The 19,297-nt window shown below is 36.9% G+C and overlaps 1 protein-coding gene across 1 annotated transcript in view; it reads right to left on the reverse strand.

Annotated features, from left to right (window-relative positions):
- LOC129751182 (galactokinase-like) overlaps positions 1 to 19,297 on the reverse strand; it is a 150,756-nt gene that overhangs the window by 98,971 nt on the left and 32,488 nt on the right. The window contains exon 2 of the mRNA XM_055746535.1: positions 6,195 to 6,231. The gene's annotated coding sequence lies outside the window, so the exon portion shown is untranslated. The remainder of the gene's footprint in view (positions 1 to 6,194; positions 6,232 to 19,297) is intronic.

The following is a 19,297-nucleotide window of genomic DNA, read 5'->3' on the forward strand; positions in this document are numbered from 1 at the left end:
TATGATTTTTTATTACTCAAATTGCTATAGTTGCTTCAAAAACATGATTTTTAAAAACCTTATTCAAATCCACAGAACAAAACTGTGTTGCAAATACGCGCTGCCGTGTATTCAATACGCGCCTAGCAGCCGAATACACCCGAAAGCAGCCGAAGACCGAAAACACACCAATACTTACAGACACTTTAAATGAAAATAAAATCAAAATGGACTAATCAAAATTAAAAAAAAAATAAAAGTAGATTTTTTGGGCTGAATTAACGCTCAAAATAAGGTTTTAGACTTTTTGTTTATTTTCAATAAAAATTGGCCTTTTTGAAAAATTAATGCTATTTTCAGCCTACTACGATTGGCGCGTTATAACGAGCGCATGGGCCGTGATAAAACATACCCATAAAAAGCATACCATAGCGAATTCGGTATAATTTTTTAGCATTAAATTGTAGTTTAGATTCTCCTCTATCGATGTGTCAGAAAATATTGTCTTATTCGTTTTTCTCTGCTTGGTGACACCTTATTGAAAGTGTTTTAAAATTTGGATCGAAATGAAGAAAAACCTAAATTGTGAAATTATGACGACACAGGAGCATTTTAAGGAAAAATTCATACTTGCCATGACCAATCACAGCATTTAGAACAAATTGGTAATATTTTGCAGGCTTAAAATGCTTCAGATTCTTCAAAACAAGGGTGGCGCGTATTAGCCACATGGGGCGTTATATGAACTTTTCCCCTACAAACAAGTGAACTTGAAAAGTGGAATTTATTAGCATATCGGCCGCGGCAACTAAGGCGTCTCTCGAGCGTTCGTTCGCGTTGCTACCAAGCGATTGTGGTTTTGATTTGATAAGTAAGTAGGGTTGGTTTGCCGCCATGCCGGTTTTTTTTGCGTCTTGCGTTTGGATGGGTGTGGCGGAATGTAAATACATTTATGAATGTGCCCAACTTGTTACTCTGGTCGGTGCTCATGCTTTGCTTCCTATATCATAACATTAGACAGTCGATGCCGGTTGATCAGAAGATTGAAGATTTAAGATGCCTTAAATTGATGGCCCTACGAAAGAAAACGGCGGCCCCTTATGGTTTGCACTTTAACTGAAACTACTTGTCTTCTTATTCAATGAAAGGATTCCATAAAGAAAACTTATTTTGAAGAAATCTTTATCAATACACACATAATAAAAGTTAATTTTTCCACATTTTTTTTAGAAAAATTACATCAAAATGATTCACAAATTTGAGCTTTATTAAACCTACTTCCAAATTGGACCTGAGTCGGGAATTCAATTCAAACATTTTCCCGTCTCATGTCCAATCATTGTTCCTAAGACGCGTTACTCTTTCGTGTAAATCTCGCTGGCAGCAATTTGTGTCGTTGTGGCCAGGGTTGCCATGACATCGAGCATCTTGTTTGGTCTTGTGAGGACCATCTTATCGCCAGAGCGAAGTTAATAGACTCCTTTCGGGCCCGAGGGAAACCTCCTAATGTGCCAGTGAGAGATGTGTTGGCTGCGATAGACCTAGACTACATGTTTGAATTATATATTTACCTCAAATCTATTGATCTTCGTGTAAAAATTTCTCTTCCCTTTTCTTCTCCTTTCTTCAACTATACTAGTTTTAAATAATGAATTTTTAATACAAAAACAAGAGTTTGGTTCCTACGGTACGAGCCGTTTCAAATAAATGAAATTGTAAAAATAAACCTACTCCCAACTATAGTTTATGAAATAAGCTTAAATTCAACTCGTTTTATTCAGGCCGACAATGGCTATGGCTTCAAGATAATTGATACTTTTAAAATTATGTCGTAAGACGGAATACTATGTAAATAAAATAATACTTTTAAAATTTCTGTTTTAAGATCTACCTTCATGTTAATAGTGATGGAAAAACACTTTTGAGATATGATCTGGCTATGTTTTCTAAATACTCCAAATATTTTACCTAATAACTTTATGATAGTTTATGTTAACCATCTTGGATAAAAGAATTGTAGTAAATAAAAATGATAAAAATACATTTGTGATAAGATTTAAAATGTTTCGCTTTTTTGGTTTAATTGTGAATTCTTACTACAATTTGTCCTGACAACTATTTAAGAGCTTGGAGAAATAATGTATGTCAAATGGTTTTTAGGCATCAAGTGATATGAAACATTTGGTGGTACTGAATCTTTTATTGAAAGATAGAAAATAAATTGTGAAATATTTCATTTCACTATTTAAGACTCAATATTAAAAAAAAAAACCAGTTATGAATTCGAAATTCTAATAAAAGTGATCGAATCAAAAAGTGTTCAACTTAAATCTGCCGTATTTGTTATCTAATCATTCATATGAAAAACCTGCACACGTTTTCTACAACCATCAATACGGATATAAATCTGGATCAAATACGCTTACAGCCACATGCGAGTTGCTGGATTCTAGAATTAAAAAAATAGATGCCAAAAATTTGTGGAGGACTATTTGTTCATCCCAAGAAGGCCATCCGATACTCTTAACCATGAAATATTACTAAAAATATTGGAGTGTTATGGCATAAGAGGCACAGCCAACGATCTTATTCGTAGCTTACTCGCCAACAGAAAACAATTGATTATCTCAGGTGAGCCAATGAGCGCTTTACAGTTCTTACTGTACATCAATGATCTCAGTAAATTACCGTTGCGTGGTATACCTTGCTTGTTTGCCCATAATACAACATAATTCTATCCCGAAAACTGGCCTAATGATGTTGTAACCAATACGGAAAAGGATTAAAAAGTTCTTCATAAATATTTTTAGCCAACCTTCTAACTCTCAATCTTTCTAAAACAATAAACACACTTTTTTACTCTCCCAGAAAAAAAAATTAAACTTCAATGTCATCTCAAATTATCAAACATTACTATAGAGAAAGTTACTCATATCAAGTACTTAGGAACTGTTCAAAACGTAACGCTTTCTTGGTTCTACAACATTGACCAACTTCAATAAAAAATATCATCCCTGAGCGGAGTGATATGGAGGATCTAAGCGTAATATTTGTATTAAATCAAACTTAGCAATTGTACAGTTTCGTTTATACTACAATAGACACATTCCACACGCTTGTGCCGCTCAAAAGTGATTTTTATTCGTTCGCGTATAAAAAAATCTCAAAATTGTCTATAATTTTGATAATTCAAATCACACAAAACCAACGGAAAAAAGAGAAAAAAGTTTTTTTTACACATGTTTTGGATGATTTTGAAAATCAGTTTTTTTGTTGGAAAAAGTGGTGTTTTTGACAACTTTTACAAAATCATAAATTTAAATATATGGATAATTTTTTTTTGGAAATATTTTTAGTATGTTCAGAAGCCAAAAACACGGCTTCATTTTGTAGAATTTGTTTATATTCAATGAAGTTGGTTTGAAAAGCATACAGAAACAGTCGCAAATGAGTGAATTCACGTCACAATCAAAGGGAAGTTTTTAATTTTACGAGAAAACTCTGACATTTTTTTAAATAAAAAAAATAAGATTTTCTTTGAAAATGATAAGACGACTCTAAAACTCTAAAATTTAAAGAAATCTGTTGGAATCTAACTGAGTTACAACAGCGCGAATGAGTGAATTCACTTCACAAAATTTGATTTTTTGTTAAATTTTATATAAAAAATCTGCTCTGAAAGCTGTTTTAACCCTCCAGATGGTCGGATTTTTACAAATCGAGCATAATTTAGTTGTTTTTTTTAAAGTTCATTATTTTCAAATAAAAGCACAAACAAATTGAAAAAAAAATTAAAAAATTTTTTTTGGTGAATCTTTAAACGAAGAGTTTAAAGTTAGTTCTGCTGATTATAATTTATGCTTTCTTACCGAAAAGATGACGTTTTCTTGTGAGTGTCGACTCGGCTGTCTTTTGATCTGTTTTCCGAATAATTTAATTTAATTCGTGTTTTGAGACCATTTTCATATGTGATGAAAGAAATTAGAGAAACATGAACTATCAAAGAACGAAAGAACATAAGCCGTAAATATCATGAAAATTTCGAAAAAGATACAACGGCTCACCGACAGGACTTGAACCTGCAATCTCCGCTTCGGTACAACGGCGCGTTAGCCAATTCCACCACGGTGAACGTGATGGAACCGGCGAACACGAGCAATCGAGCTCTGCCGATCAACTGCTGGACCTTCTATCGAAACACCATGTATATCCCGCATGTGATCTTTCCCTCTATTGATCTCTCTTGTTTCTCTAACCCCACCCATCGACTCGGGATTTTAGCCGAGCGAGCACATGGTCGATTGCTTCGGGTTTGCCGCAACTTACGGTCAGATGAAGAAGCAATCAGTGCCGCTCAAGGCACTGGCGTGTTTTGAGATATAAGGTGTGGTGTATCGACTTACTGCGTACAGATGTTTGTGAATAAAAATCCGTTTGTCTAGTGATTTTCACTCTTCATATGCCGACATTTTCCAATTATTCGGAAAAATAGGCGATCTTTCAGATAATAAAAAAAAATACTCACGAAAAAACTACACCATCAACAAACATACATAACATTTGATTTTTGATCAAAACAAAATAAGTGAAAAGTGAAGACTGTGCTAAAAGTTCGATGCTGTGGAAAATTTATCCCAAAATCACTAGACATACGGATTTCTACCCGCAAATTCTGTACGCAGTAAGTCGATACACTACATCATTTATCTAAAAATACGAATGAAATCAAATTATTCGGAAAACAAATCAAAAGACAGCTATACATGACCAGCCGAGTCTATATCCACAAGACAATGGCATCTTTTCGGTAAGAAAGCATAAATTTTAATCAGCAGAACTAATTAAATAAACACTATTTTAGTCCCTGAAGAAAATCCAATAAGATCGAAACGTTGGAAACGTAAATCAATACGTCGTTTTTGCTAACCAAGACTGCAAGCCGATAAAACTCCCCGATATCACGGTATAGGAAGAATTAAACATGGCAAATCTCACTCGCTCCAAGTCAAAATTATCAATTAGCTTACCAGATGGTAACATACCAAATTTCAGAAAGATCTGACCATGGGTAGGGGTTGCTTAAGTCTCAAACGTGAATAGGATTTTGAGGTGTTATGCTCGGGAGGAACAAAAAAAACTGGTTTTTCCTTAATAACTTTTTTTTCACAAGCCGATTGTCGAGGCTTGTGATATAGCTCAGTTGGCAAGTCAGCTACTTCCTGAGCCGATGTCCACGAGTTTGAGCCCAAGAGCAAACATCGAACACAGTTGTACCGGATAAGTTTTTCAATAACGATCCGCCAACTGCAACGTTGATAAAGTCGCGAATGCCATAAAGATGGTAAAACGACTATAATCGAAACAAAAAAAAAACAAGCCGATTGTTTTTTTATGAGTAACTTACTAAAGCTTAAGTTGAGACAAATATTTCACTCGAAGACTGTAACACGATTGGACTTGAAACAAAAAAGTTATTGTGGTTCAAAGTCCGCAAATTTAGTCTAACACGAAATGAGTAATTTTTACACATTGCGATCTATACGAGAATTTTCGGCCGAAATACAATCTTTGAACCTCATTAACTTTTTTGTTTCAAGTCCAATCGATGGCAAATTTTTACACCTTTAATATGCAAAAAAGAGTGTTCTGATTACTGTTCTGCTGTCTGAGAGATTTCAATATTTTTTTTAAAATTTTTGCTAAATTTCATGTTTGGAGCATCACTCAAAAACTGTTCAACTGGCAATTTTTTTAATTTCATTTTCGGATTCAGCTTCCAATTTTACTTTTAAAAGGACCTTCAGTTTAGTTAGTTCAAAAATGCTGTAAACTAGTGGATTTATTAAAATTTGCTCACATTTTTAATTATTTAATTTTTCTTCGTATTGCTGCAAGCCATGCTGAGAGCAGTTATCGTCCATTACAAGGGGGCTCAAATTGAGCCGTTTTGATTGAAGGAGTGTGGTGGTTTTCCATCATTTATACATATTGAACTTTCAAATTAAAGATACATACTTTGATTTTTGTTATTAACAAATATTTAGATTTACACGCAATTCAGTTTGACCACTTTTTGATCCAAACACCCTTCGAAGCTTAGATAAACAGTACCTTTAATTGAACGGCTACAAAATAGAAGAGTTCCTTCTGTATGAAATGAATGGTCTTAAACAGGTCAGTTTTATAAAAGAGGATTCAGAAGACCAATGACTTACCTTTTCTATAAAATATCCAACAAATAGTGACAAGGAACTGAAAGTAGAGAAAAAAATGTTCAGATCAGATTGACTTTATTAAATGGAATTAAGTTCAGTGATATTAACCTTTTCAGGCTTAGTGAGGCTTTGTGGAAGCGAAATCCTTTTCTTTCTATTTAAGGGAAACAAATAGATTTCAAACATAAAATATAATAAGACAATTTAATAGCGGTCAAATACACTTTTTTTAACGCTTGTTTTGTACATTTTAAAAGCGTTGAAAAATAATTAAAATCCATAAACAATCGTTCATCTTTAATAAAATAGCCCATTTGGGTTGTAAATTAATTCTGACAACCTCAAACTAAAACATGGATCATCCAAAATCTGGACGCTTTGTTTATTATACCATAGCGCTCCTAGTTGTCGGGTCTGGAATGTTTTTTCAGTACTTTGTTCGGAAAGGTTTCCTCTATCAGAACTGAAAATTAATTAACGATTCGTTTTGTTCCAAAAAAGTTACACGTGATAGAAGCCGCGAGACGAAAATTAATTTTGGACACCCGCGTTGAAAACCCGACGTGGTCAGGTTAAAAAAACGCGAAATCTGTAAAGATGGTCAAATCGTGATCGGCAGGTTCCTATCAAACGTTATAGTGGATCTAAGGATCGGAAACTTTATTTGAAGGTGTTGAGAACGAACAAGGTAAACCCAGGGCAGTCGGACTATGACATTGCCGAGAAATTAAATGCCGACCGCTTCACCGTCAGAGGGATTCGTCTGCGCGAAGGAATACGATCATATCGTGTCAGTAAGCAACCAAACCGGACATTGAAGAAGAATGTAGAAGCCAAAGGACGGGCCCGGAAGCAGAGATGCGAATGTCATCCAAAAGACAGTCGGGATCGTGACAGTCGCATTACATTTTCCAATGACATTCGAAAATGTCTCAATGACATTGACGGTCTTCCAAAAAAAAAGTTAAACGACTGAAGAAAATGTCATTCAGTTTTGCAATGACAGTCGCTCAGAAAAATGTCATCGAATTATTCATCTCGATAACATTTTTGACTTGCGACAGTTGAAGATTCTGTTGGTCCTCTGACTGTCGGAATGACATTTTTGAATTTTGGATTTCGTGAACAATTTAAAAAATGTCATGATTTTGACAGTCATGAAGTTCATCGGCCACGGGCAATCGGTTCCGGAATCCAAAAAATCAAAATGATCATATTTTAACTTGCGACACATGAACAGAAAGCTCTTGATCTGTTAATGATGGGAAGAATTACATGCTCTACATCAGTGGCCATAAAATAGGGAACTTTTGATGCTGGTGATTTAATACTGTTTTTGGATGATTTTGGCGTCTTGAATTCGAACTATTTGCTTGATTTTTTCTATCAGCTCAGCTCATGGTCCGATGATACGGTGTGTTGAAATTTTGAAATTGATTGAACCCTGACGGCTGGAACAGACTTTTTTTTTGTGTTTAGGAAATAATTGAGTCCGAGTAGGGTGACCATATCCTGCAGTACCAAAAAGAGAAGATCAAGATTTTTTCCCTAAAAAAGGAACGTTAGGAAGAACGTTTTATAATAAAAAACGAAGATGTTTAAAGACATTCAACTAATGCCAATTTTCTAGAAGATGTTTAACTTACAAGATATTTAAAAGAAATTCTGAGAATATTATTTTTCTATTTAAAAGTGTCTGGGGTTGAAAATTCTTAGCTGGTTTATTCGAATGGATAGTAATGTTTGGTGTTAAGCTAATAAACCTCACCAAACATGATAAAATACTGCATTACTAAAAGAGGTCAATTATAACGTGCATGTTTACTTTTCAATAAACTCTATTTTTTATTGCTTTGATTTGTCGGCCTAGCGGTGAAAAGTGATGTCCTTTTGACATTGTTTAGAACCACAAAGATGGTAAAACGACAAAAATCAGAATTTTTTTTTATTTTAAATGTATGTTATTTTTTCCTGTTTATTTACCGTACGAGAATGTTCACGTGGACTCAAACCCTGACCCCCTCTCCGTGAAAAAGCGTAAAAATATGCAAACCTATAACCCAATCTAAGCTTTCCACGTGATTTTTCGTAAAACACAACCGGCCAGATTGGTCGTGGCCAGGACCAGATGGCCCCGAACCACTTTTCTTATCAATTCCCTTCATGTATAGTGTACAGAATAGGAACAAAGAGAATAAAAACAAATAAAAAATATATTTATGATGAAATAATGATGATGTGAATAAATAAATTTCGAGATGAAATAAAAATTAGAAAGTTAACTGATTTAGGATAGTAGATGAACTTAATTAATAAAATGAATTGAAATAACATAAATTGTAAACATTAGGTGGGATTGAATTTAATTTATGAAATTAAATGAACAAAACTAGATTATCCGTTGTCTGTGAGCTGACAAGAGAAATCAAACACTCCGACAAATCCGTATCGGAATTACTAACACTTAGCGTGTGCACATTTCAAGTGGATCTGTATTGGTGCATTCGTAATCGGTTTTCCGAGTGAAAAAACGAACAAAAGTGTAAAAGTCAGTTGATAGAAGATTGTTGTAACGAACGAATGTGCGGTGAGTTTCGGCAAGAAACTTTTAAGGATTTGCAGAAGTAAATCCGAAAGAAAAGTATCCTCCGGACACGACATATAGGTCAAGAGCTTTCTATTTATGTGTCGCAAGTTAAAATCTGATCATTTTGATTTTTAGGATTCCGGAACCGGCCAGAATGGCCAGTCCACATGGAAAAGTCAGCAAGGAACCGTTTTGACTGTCATGACATTCATTTTAATAACATTTCATCAAGGTTCCTATGAATGTTACGATTTTATTCTATGACATTAAAAATTTTAAATGTCGCCATTGGCGATTTGCAGCAAAGCTATTTCGCATACAACGCCAACTAATTGTCACTAATGGAACTAACAAAAGGGTGATGATAGCAGATTTTCAACATGGCAGTGAATACAAATTGTTTCAAAAATTTAGTTTTTTATGGAAACTATCAAATTTTGGACCAAAATAACTGCTAAATCTTGTTAGAAAATCATAAATTTACTAGTTTTAATGCTTTGCACATTAGTGAATAGAAGTTTTCATGTTTTTCCAGATAAATTTTAATTTCGATGTTTTCAAATTGAAGTGAAGCTATTTTGGAAGACATCAATTTGGTGTAAATATGCCGAAATCAAAGGGGTGAAAGGGTCGCTTAATGAGGTGTCGAGGATTCCCGGGCTGCACTATTACTTACGATCGTAGAAAAATGTATATCTAAAGATAATTTTCATGAAAAATGAAACAATGTAACAGTTAAGAACAATATATGATGTACTTGTATGTTTATTAACTTTTTTACCTAAATATTAATAATAACTGTTAAGCTCTGAGTCACATACGGCTCGCAAAAAACCAGTTTGTTACGAGCTAAGAAATCTTTATCTCAGAATTGCTTCAAAAAAAAAAAATTCCATGTCGTTTATTTACAAATCGCTCCTTTTCGAGAACTTTTGCTGTTGAATAGCGGCACTTCAAACATTCTTTCTCCGGGTTCTCCGGGTTCTCCTGGTCTTCCAAGTTACTGCAAGTTGACTCTTACGATTTTTCCGAAAAACTAAAAATTAATGAAGTTTAAATGATGAAAATGTTACAAAAAGTATAAGCAAATCAAGAATTCATTTTTTCTTACCATATTTTCCAATCCAAAATGACTAAATATTTTATTCAACTGCGAAATTTTCAAAAATGGTCATGTGTTTTGGAAAACTACTACTTGTTTTGACACTTGAGTCCCTAACATCATCATTTTGATCGCAGGGCCCTCTGAGAGTCGTTTTGAACTGCAAATCGCCAATAACATTTGCCAATATGAATGTCATCTAAGCAACGGCCGACTTTCATCAGCTTTTCGTAACATTTTTTTCCCATGACACAATCTCGATGCAAGTTGTGACATTCATAATATTTGACATTTTCTCGAGGGAATTCCTTAGCGATGACATTCACAAAATCCAAAAAGGACATGACGGCGACGGTCGTTTCGTGCTGATGAATGTCGCTCCAGGCTTCAGAAAAATGTCAAATGACATTCGGACAGTTATCATCCCTGCCCGGAAGTTGTTATACAACAAGGTTCTAACGAAGTTCGACGGATGCATCCTCATGGATGACGAAACGTACGTGAAGATGGATTTTGGGCAGCTTCCTGGCCAAAAATTTCACAAAGCGGGGTGATGTCCCCGCCAAATTCAAATTCATTTTTGCCGATAAGTTGGCAAGAAAGTGTTTGATCTGGCAAGGTATTTGCAGCTGCGGACGAAAAACCCCGGTTTTTGTGAAAAACAAGACCATGAACTCCTAAATTTACAAGAAGGAGCGCCTGAAAAACGTTTTTTTTTTTCGTTCATTAGATCTCACAAAGGACCAGTAAAGTTTTCTCCAGATATGGCAAGCTGCCACTACAGCAAAGAGGTACTACAGTGGTATCGGGCCAACGGGTGGATTTTTTTTCGAAAAGGACATCAACCCACCAAACTGCCCTCAATTCCGCCCTTTCGAAAAATGTTGGGCAATTGTCAAGCAGAAGATGAAGAAGAATGGCAGGACGTCTGAAACAGAGGTAAAGAGATCGTGAAACAAAATGGCCTGAGGTCAGTGAATAGGGTGTCCAAACTATGATGAGTGATACTCAACAAAAAGTTCAAAAATTCATCAAAACAACATCGGAATAATTTTTTTAATTATTTTTCCTTTAAAGTGCAATAAAAATCCTACATTTTGAATACAAAATATTTTTATTTCGTTTACATAGCTCCGAAATAGACCCCGAGATTTGACCTCCGAGATAGACTCTTTTTAATGCGTCCAGATTTTGCGTGATCCATGCTTTAGTCAAACTATTGAAATCGAGAATCAGAATGATTTAATTATGATATTGTTTCCCATTATGGTTGTTCCGGATCTTCTGCAGGGTCCCATTGTGACCTTTTCGGTCCATGATTCTGTCCATAAGCTACATTCGCAATTGACCACTCATTAGTTAATAAAAATGCTGGGTATCTCTAGGACCTGTTTTTAAAACATATTTTTTCTTATCTAAGTTTGTGGCATATCGGCAAATTGAAAATCTAATTAGAGAGCAATTATGATAGATATGAAAATTGATAGGTGGAAAGGTCAAAGCTAGAGCGCTTTGGGTAGAAGAAACGAATAGATGGTGAAATTGTGAGCTTAGGGCATTGTTTCTTATCGACAGCATGAAACTGCATGTGTGATTCTTTACCCAGCATCTGCTGGCTGTTTGTAGTAAGTGACGAAGAAGCCACATTGCTACCCACAACCAGCCCAGATGGGTCGAACACATGAGGTTGCGTCCGACCGGGCAAAAAATCACACAAGCAGCTCTCACAAGTGCTGTTTTGATTGCTGAACCAATTCTATCGATGCGTGCTACTTGTTCAGGTACATCAGATGGTTGCTACTTATTGTTTTTCGCATATTATCCATCCGCTGCCTTACTTTTTCGCCAAGTGCCTCGTGTGGAATCGTGTTGGTATTTGTTTTCAAGGGGGGAAATGGGAAAACAAATACCAACACGATTCCACACGAGGAACTTGGCGAAAAAGTAAGGCAGCGGATGGATAATATGCGAAAAACAATAAGTAGCAACCATCTGATGTACCTGAACAAGTAGCACGCATCGATAGAATTGGTTCAGCAATCAAAACAGCACTTGTGAGCGCTGCTTGTGTGATTTTTTGCCCGGTCGGACGCAACCTCATGTGTTCGACCCATCTTTGCTGGTTGTGGGTAGCAATGTGGCTTCTTCGTCACTTACTACAAACAGCCAGCAGATGCTGGGTAAAGAATCACACATGCAGTTTCATGCTGTCGATAAGAAACAATGCCCTAAGCTCACAATTTCACCATCTATTCGTTTCTTCTACCCAAAGCGCTCTAGCTTTGACCTTTCCACCTATCAATTTTCATATCTATCATAATTGCTCTCTAATTAGATTTTCAATTTGCCGATATGCCACAAACTTAGATAAGAATATATCCCAGCGGCGATCAAAATAAGATAACAAACATATTTTTTGTAAAAGTTGTTAAAAATTTTAAAAAAATATTCTGTATCGGTTTAAAAAAATTAAGAGTTTACTTTCGTTCCTATTTTTTTTTTTTTTTTGCAAAACAAAGACTTCATCATTTTAAGTGCTGTGCCGATATTTTCCTACGACATGATCTCGAGTATCATTTTCAACAACCTTGAACGTCGTTATTTGAACAATGTTTTTCCCCACACTGTGCAACAGTAACGTGTTTGTTTCATAGTTCAGTAATTCTGAATTTAAGTTGTTTGATAAAAGAGCTTTGAGAATCAGAATTTCAATTACATATTTGAAAAAAAAACCTAGGAAATAACTTAAAGATATCATATATACGTCAACATAGTTTTAATACATTTGTATAGTCTTAAAGAGTATTCTTATAGAAATACGTTGTACGACATCGAATATTTTAACAAATTTCATTCAGAACAACAGCACTTGCTAACGAAATCTTATGGAGTGTTTGGATGAGTTCTACAGAAACACTCCTAAAATAAATTTTTTTTTTTCATTTGTACAATTATAATTGTTTCCCTGTTTTCATAGGATCGCGTTTTCATTGAAATTCTCATCCTGCTGAATGAACTCATTCAAAATTCATTCAGACTGATAAGGTACGAATCTGTCACCATTACCGCGACCGAAGCCTTGTCGGGTTTGCTATTAATACCTGGGTCCCGCAAACTTTTTTGGCTTTCCCTCGTAGCCGCAGCTAGCAGTCACAGTTGTTCGATGACAACAGTAGGTATTTGAAACGCCCCAGAAATGTCGAGATTAAGCCAAAAATTAATTTCACGCTGCATCATCCCGTCCAAGAGCGGCCCTCTTTTTGGTGGTCAGAGTTGTGGGTGGGATGTACACAGTCAGGGTGTGTTTATTTTTAAAAAAAATAAATTTTTTGCAGCCCACTGGCTCTGCCAACAAAGAGAGGTGCCATTTTGACGTGTCCGAGTGGCACTTTTTTGAACAATCCATCCACCCACCCACAGGCGACAATTGGCGGAAACCGTATCGAGCCGTAGAGAACGCTGCCATAAACTTGAACATTCTTTGGCGGTTTGGCAATCAGAGCAAATTAAATCGCCAACAGCGACAATCAAGTGGTGCAAATTTTGATGAAATCGATTGCTGACTGGCTGTTGTCGGCCTACGGGTGGGATAAAGGGGTTCTACGAAAGATGAGGGAACCCATTTTATTTTATTTTAAAAATCTCTCCAATCAAATAATTTTCTCGCGAGATAATTGAGAGTTCATTATATCTCTTGAGTACTGTTGGAAAAACTATTCAATTGAGGGAATTGGAGATCTTTTTAAGAGATGGTGAATGGAGATCAATTTTTGAACAAACATAAATAGATTTAGCAATGAGCGTGAAAGCAATTTTTTTTTAAATTTGTTGGAAAAACTATTCAATTAAGGGAATTGGAGGTCTTTTTAAGAGATGGTGAATGGAGATCAATTTTTGAACAAACATAAATAGATTTAGCAATGAGCGTGAAAGCAATTTTTTTTAAATGTGCAAAAAAAAAAATTTTTAATTGGTTGTGTTTTAAAAAAAAAAGCTTGAGTCCCAAATTTGGGTAAGGACTTTGAACCGCTTGGTTGAATGTAAGTGTTGGAAAATAAAAATATTTTATTTCAAAAATTAAATATGAGTTGAGTTTTATATCCGTGCAGCGATTTTCCTAAGAAGTTGAATTAATTACTCAAAATTTCAAACCAAATTTGATCATTCTATTTTAACTTTTAACTGCTACTAATCCAGTTTCTGGTTTTAAGTTGTGACGCTTCATAATAAGTACGGATTGACTTTATCTAAACTGCAATCTAAAGAACACTTTTTTTCTAATTTAAGAGCACTATATTCTCATAAACAAGATGCTCTTTAAAAAATATTACTCAAAGTTTGAATTAAAGACAAGTACTCAACATGTTGAATCCATGTGTATCAAATATTGAGTTCACACCCGTTTGATAGAAATTTTTGTGATTCAAATATTTCAGTTATATTGATAAATATTGGTAAAAAACTAAAAAACTGTTTGTATTAATCCATCAATAACCTCTAAGACCTTGCCTATGGAAAAAAGTGTTTTCTCAACAGCATGAATTCATCGAAAATGTCATTTTTCTTCATGCCGTTTAAAATCTTCACTTTCACTAGACTGTAAACTTAATCGTCCTCGACAATCAGTGCTGTCTCCTGTTTTCATCTCAAATTCACTGGACGCATGGCTGCAACCGAGCGCAGGTTGCTCATCTGCCATGCGTTAAGATCAGAGAGATCATCATGAACTGAACAGAATTATAACACTTTTAATAATTGAAAATTAATGTTTGAAGGCAAAAAAATAATCAATGTTCGAGCCATAATTTCAGAATTTCATTCAAGAAATTCTTTTAAACTTTTTTAAAAAACCATCATATTAAAATTTTCCTCAAGTTTAACCAATAAATTGATTAATCTTCTGATCAAGTAAAATCGCAATGCGAATCCACAGGGCTAATACCGCTTCGGCTTCGAGGTATGTGCCAACTTTCGATTGAGAAATGTAAAAATGTTTGCCTCGGCCGAGGGGAGGTTCGGTTTCCTATTCCTCACATTTTTCTTCGAGCAAATTTTTTCCTCAATGGCTACACAACTAGACGCGTGCATCACTTGCATTTTTTACCGATAGCTCATTTTCATTCATTGATGTAGATTTTCACATGCTCGATGAGTTTTTCCCTCTTATCTATCTTCATATCGCCATATGCCACAGTTGTGTTTTTGTTGAATTGTTTTTTTTTTTTCATTTACGCTTAACCCTTGGGTAGCTACTGGTTGAAAAAATGTTTTGCTTTTTATGTAAGATAACATGTGCAAAACAAAACTGCACCACTCGACTCTTCCGTCGTCGTCGTCGTTGTTGTGTTTGCAATCAATCCGTTCGGAAAACTATACCTACAACCTGAGGCACAAAGCGAGCAGAGATATCCGAGAAGTGAAGGTAAATCGCAAAAGCATAAATACCGTATCTTCCAGCTCGCACCTGAACTTATGCCGACATGAATCCATCTATCTGGCATCCAGAGAGTGTCATCGGAAGTCTTCAGGCTCGCTGCGGATTAGATTGCACTGTTTTGGCGCAGATTTTTTCGCTGCTGTTTTGTTGGTATCGGGAGCTATTTTAGCCAGCCAAAATGGGGTACAACGGAGAAGAATGTCATCTGTGTGAGTCTTTTATTAGTAAGAAAGCCAATGATAAATTTTTAAAGCTGAAATTTGGCAGAAATCCAAAATTTTAATAAATAGACTATTAGAATTTTTCCCTCCAAACTCCAACTTTTCATTTTTTTAAGTAAACGAAAACCTAGGCTTACTGAAGATAAACATTAAATAAAAAGACAATGTGCCCCTGAAGGGCCAGGTGCCAATTGCATTATTTTCTCAATGCTTGAGAATAAATTGCATTGATAAATTCTTTAAAATATAAAATTTGAACATTTGTTTGCATAATTTTCCGTCTCACGACATAACTCGATGAATATAATTCCCTAAACTCACTCGGTCCATGGCAACCGTTCTCCAATTTCTCGGACATCCTATATTCTCCAGATCACGCTCCACTTGGCACTTGGTCTAACCATCTTGTCTCGTTCCTACCGGATTCGTAGCGAATATCTGTTTTGCAGGACCAGGCTTCCGAAAAGTACTGGCGAACGACAGTATTCTTGCGAATGTCGCACATGCACCTCGATGAAAGCTTCCCGAATATTTCTTCCCCGACAGATTTTAAAGGAGCGGTCGTGCGATGTACAGCGATGCCTTGTTTTACCTCATGCGAGAGTTTGTTCGTGGGTATGAAAGTTTTTTAAGCTTCGTGACAGTTTTGGGAAAATCTTCGTGACAGTTTTCAATGCGTTGAATTTCGCATGACAGTACTTCTCACTCCGTCCGACTGTAGCCGAGATTCGCTCGGGCCGAGATAGTTTCGAACGAACGTATGAATTTTCCTTTTGCCTGAAGCTACTGCGGATGGTGATCACCCAAACCACCCTCCCCTTCCCTTTTCGCCTAACCTGCACCGGCACCACACATCGCGTTTTCCTCGGTCGTATGCTGCTGCTCGGTTTGAATAGATGGCTTGTTCGATCTATTCGAACCGAGCAGCAGCGCATACGATCGGGCATGGGTACGGTATGGGCACGACAGTCACCCGTGGCAGTCCTGCAAAAACTGTCACGCCCTGCAGCCGACAGTTAGGATCACGGTATAAGTATATAAGGTAGGCTACTAACTCGAGTAAACAACTCGTTTGAATGCAAACTAGTGACGTCATTACTATCTACCTATAGCGTGCCAGGCAAAAAGTTTGCGCGCGTAGGATAATGCTGCATACACCGAGGATCACTAGATGGATAGTAATGACGACATTATCGGGAAGATATCACCTTATTATATTGTACACCGTGGTTAGGATGAAATTATTTTCGAAACAGGAGGCATGAAGGGATGAAAACCGAACTGTCGGTTTGGTTCGCTACAGCTTAAAGCACAACACTTTCGGCAACGCATGCTTTGAGCCGATTGTTCAGATACAGCCTGGGTTCTCGCACGTGTGCGATGTAACCTAAGCATTACGATTCGTTACCGACGGTACAGCAGCGAACCGGAACCGGTAAGGAAAACCGAGACAGTTTGTTTGACAAGAAAAAAGCTGTCATAGCAAAGCTGTACTTTTCGGAAGCCTGTGCAGGACAGACATCTAGCATTCTCGCAACATCGCCCACCGTGGCCGGATATCACCTTCTGAACACTGGGTTCACCGTAGAGTCGCACGAGCTCATGGTTTATTCTTGCCTCCACACTCCCTTTCCTTCACGCCACCAAAGATGGTTCTTAACACTTGTCGCTCAAATACTCCGAGTGTAGGACGCAGGTCCTCCTCGACCAATATTCATGTCTCGTGCCCATAGTTTATTTGACATAAAATTATCTGTCAAACGTGTCGTAATGATCTACCTAATAAACTATCTGTAGTGCGGAAATGTATCTTGTCATTTCCTAATTTCTTAGTTGGTCACTTAAGTCAGATTCAATTCGGCGTCTTAAAGTTGAATTGAATACATTGAAGTCGAAGACAGTAAATTACATATTTTACACAGCATATTTTTGCGGAACAAAGAGGGTCTTTGCTGCCATGTAGCTTGCTTCTTGGTTCCAGAGAGAGCCAATTTCTATTACGCAGGATTTTTCTGGAGCATAAATGTGACAGCGAGAAAGAAGCTAGGAGGAACGACAATCTCACAGCATATGAAGTTCAAGCAGGACACATTGATGAGCGTATGGCAGTAAGTTCAAGGGATTCTGCCATGATAGCTCACGATGAGCGTAACGCATAAAGCGACGTTAAATCGCTTCAAAACGCGCTGTCCATGAAGCTTCAAAAGGCCACGATACTAGGCTAGCAGCAATACAGAGCTTGCAAGCAGACTGGATCAGTGAATGCTCTGCTCAAACGTTGAATAAATCCCAGCATTCGGTTTGCTTTTTTTCATATATTGAAGAGTGTTTTATCCCGGCTATTGTGAATAGGAAATGAAAAACATCTTTTCTGTGGAACGTTCGGAACTAAAACAAAATTATTTCGTGTTCATAATCCATTTAACTTACCCCGCTAATTAAAACAAAATAAAACAAAGACAACAAGACAAAAAAACCTCGGCGTAGTTCAAGCGGTGTGGTTGAAGGGTTCAGCTGGACAATATATCTTTAGGCGTTTAAGTGGCACATCAAGGTGATCAATAGTGATGAGATCGATCATACCGCCAACCTTAAACGACTGTTTTACCACTAGTAGCCCTAGCTTTTGTTTTGATTTGAACAAACAGAATTTTGGAAGCAGTGCACCAACCGTTTTTTTAGCAGGAAATCAGAGACACTACGGGGCAGGTTGGCTAGGAACTGGACGGACATTGTATCAGACCTCCCTCTGCTGCTGAGTACAGGATTCAGAAGCCATGGGGTGGGATCTAGATCATCAATTCTTCTGGGTTGAAGATGAAGTGAGCACTGATCGGCGATCAGTGCGGCAGGTTCCCGGTTGGCTGATTCCATTGTCGAACATCAGCTTTCTATTCGAGACGTATTACTGGCCGTGGATGTTTGTTAGAGTGGATGGCTCAGTTCCTCGGTAAGACACGATGGTTGTTTGTCTCCGGACTGGGTAAAATTGGATTCCGGATCATTTACGAAATAGGGCTGACAGAGATCTCTGGATGCAGATTTACTGCGACAAACCATTCGTAGCGTAATACCGGTCGGATAGCCAGTACAGCAGACGATGGCCGGGTGGCTGGTATTGGACCTGAATACCAGTACATCGGGTTGCTTGATTTTTCGTTATCTATATAGGCTGGATCCATAAGTTATGGGCTGGAGACATTTTTAACCGGAATCGGGTCGTTACAGCAGGCTGTTGTCGGGTTGCGGTACACCAAAAGGTCATCTGTGATTGGGTGATGTTGCTCTTTAAGGCTCAATATAAACGGCGGCTTACCGTCGGATGTAGTAAACCAAGCGTGATCGAGGCTACGTGCAGGTTACAGGTCATGGTATCTTAACGCTGGAAGAATAACAAACTCATGGCGAAAGCTTTCCATCCTGGTCACGGCAATGTTTGGGCAGACCATTTCGAATGGAAAAAAATAAGACAACCTGTCTCGTGATCGTCACACTTGAAAAAAAATTTTTGTTTTCGTTTCATCGAGAAGTGCAGTTTTTCCCACGCATTGAACTTACAATAAACAATACAAACAATTAACTGGCAACAGCAAAAACAAGTGTTCTAGAAGCGAATGACGAACAAGTTTGTGTGCAATCTTGCAAAGAATTTGATAGGGAATTATTTGCTGAATGTTGCTAGTTTTATGTTTTCCAATGTACTATTGTTATGCGTATGCGCGGAAGAATTGTAATTATGGATGAAGTTGTAATAAA

Source organism: Uranotaenia lowii, chromosome 3, assembly GCF_029784155.1.
Source record: "Uranotaenia lowii strain MFRU-FL chromosome 3, ASM2978415v1, whole genome shotgun sequence".
NCBI classification, from domain to species: Eukaryota; Metazoa; Arthropoda; class Insecta; order Diptera; family Culicidae; genus Uranotaenia; species Uranotaenia lowii.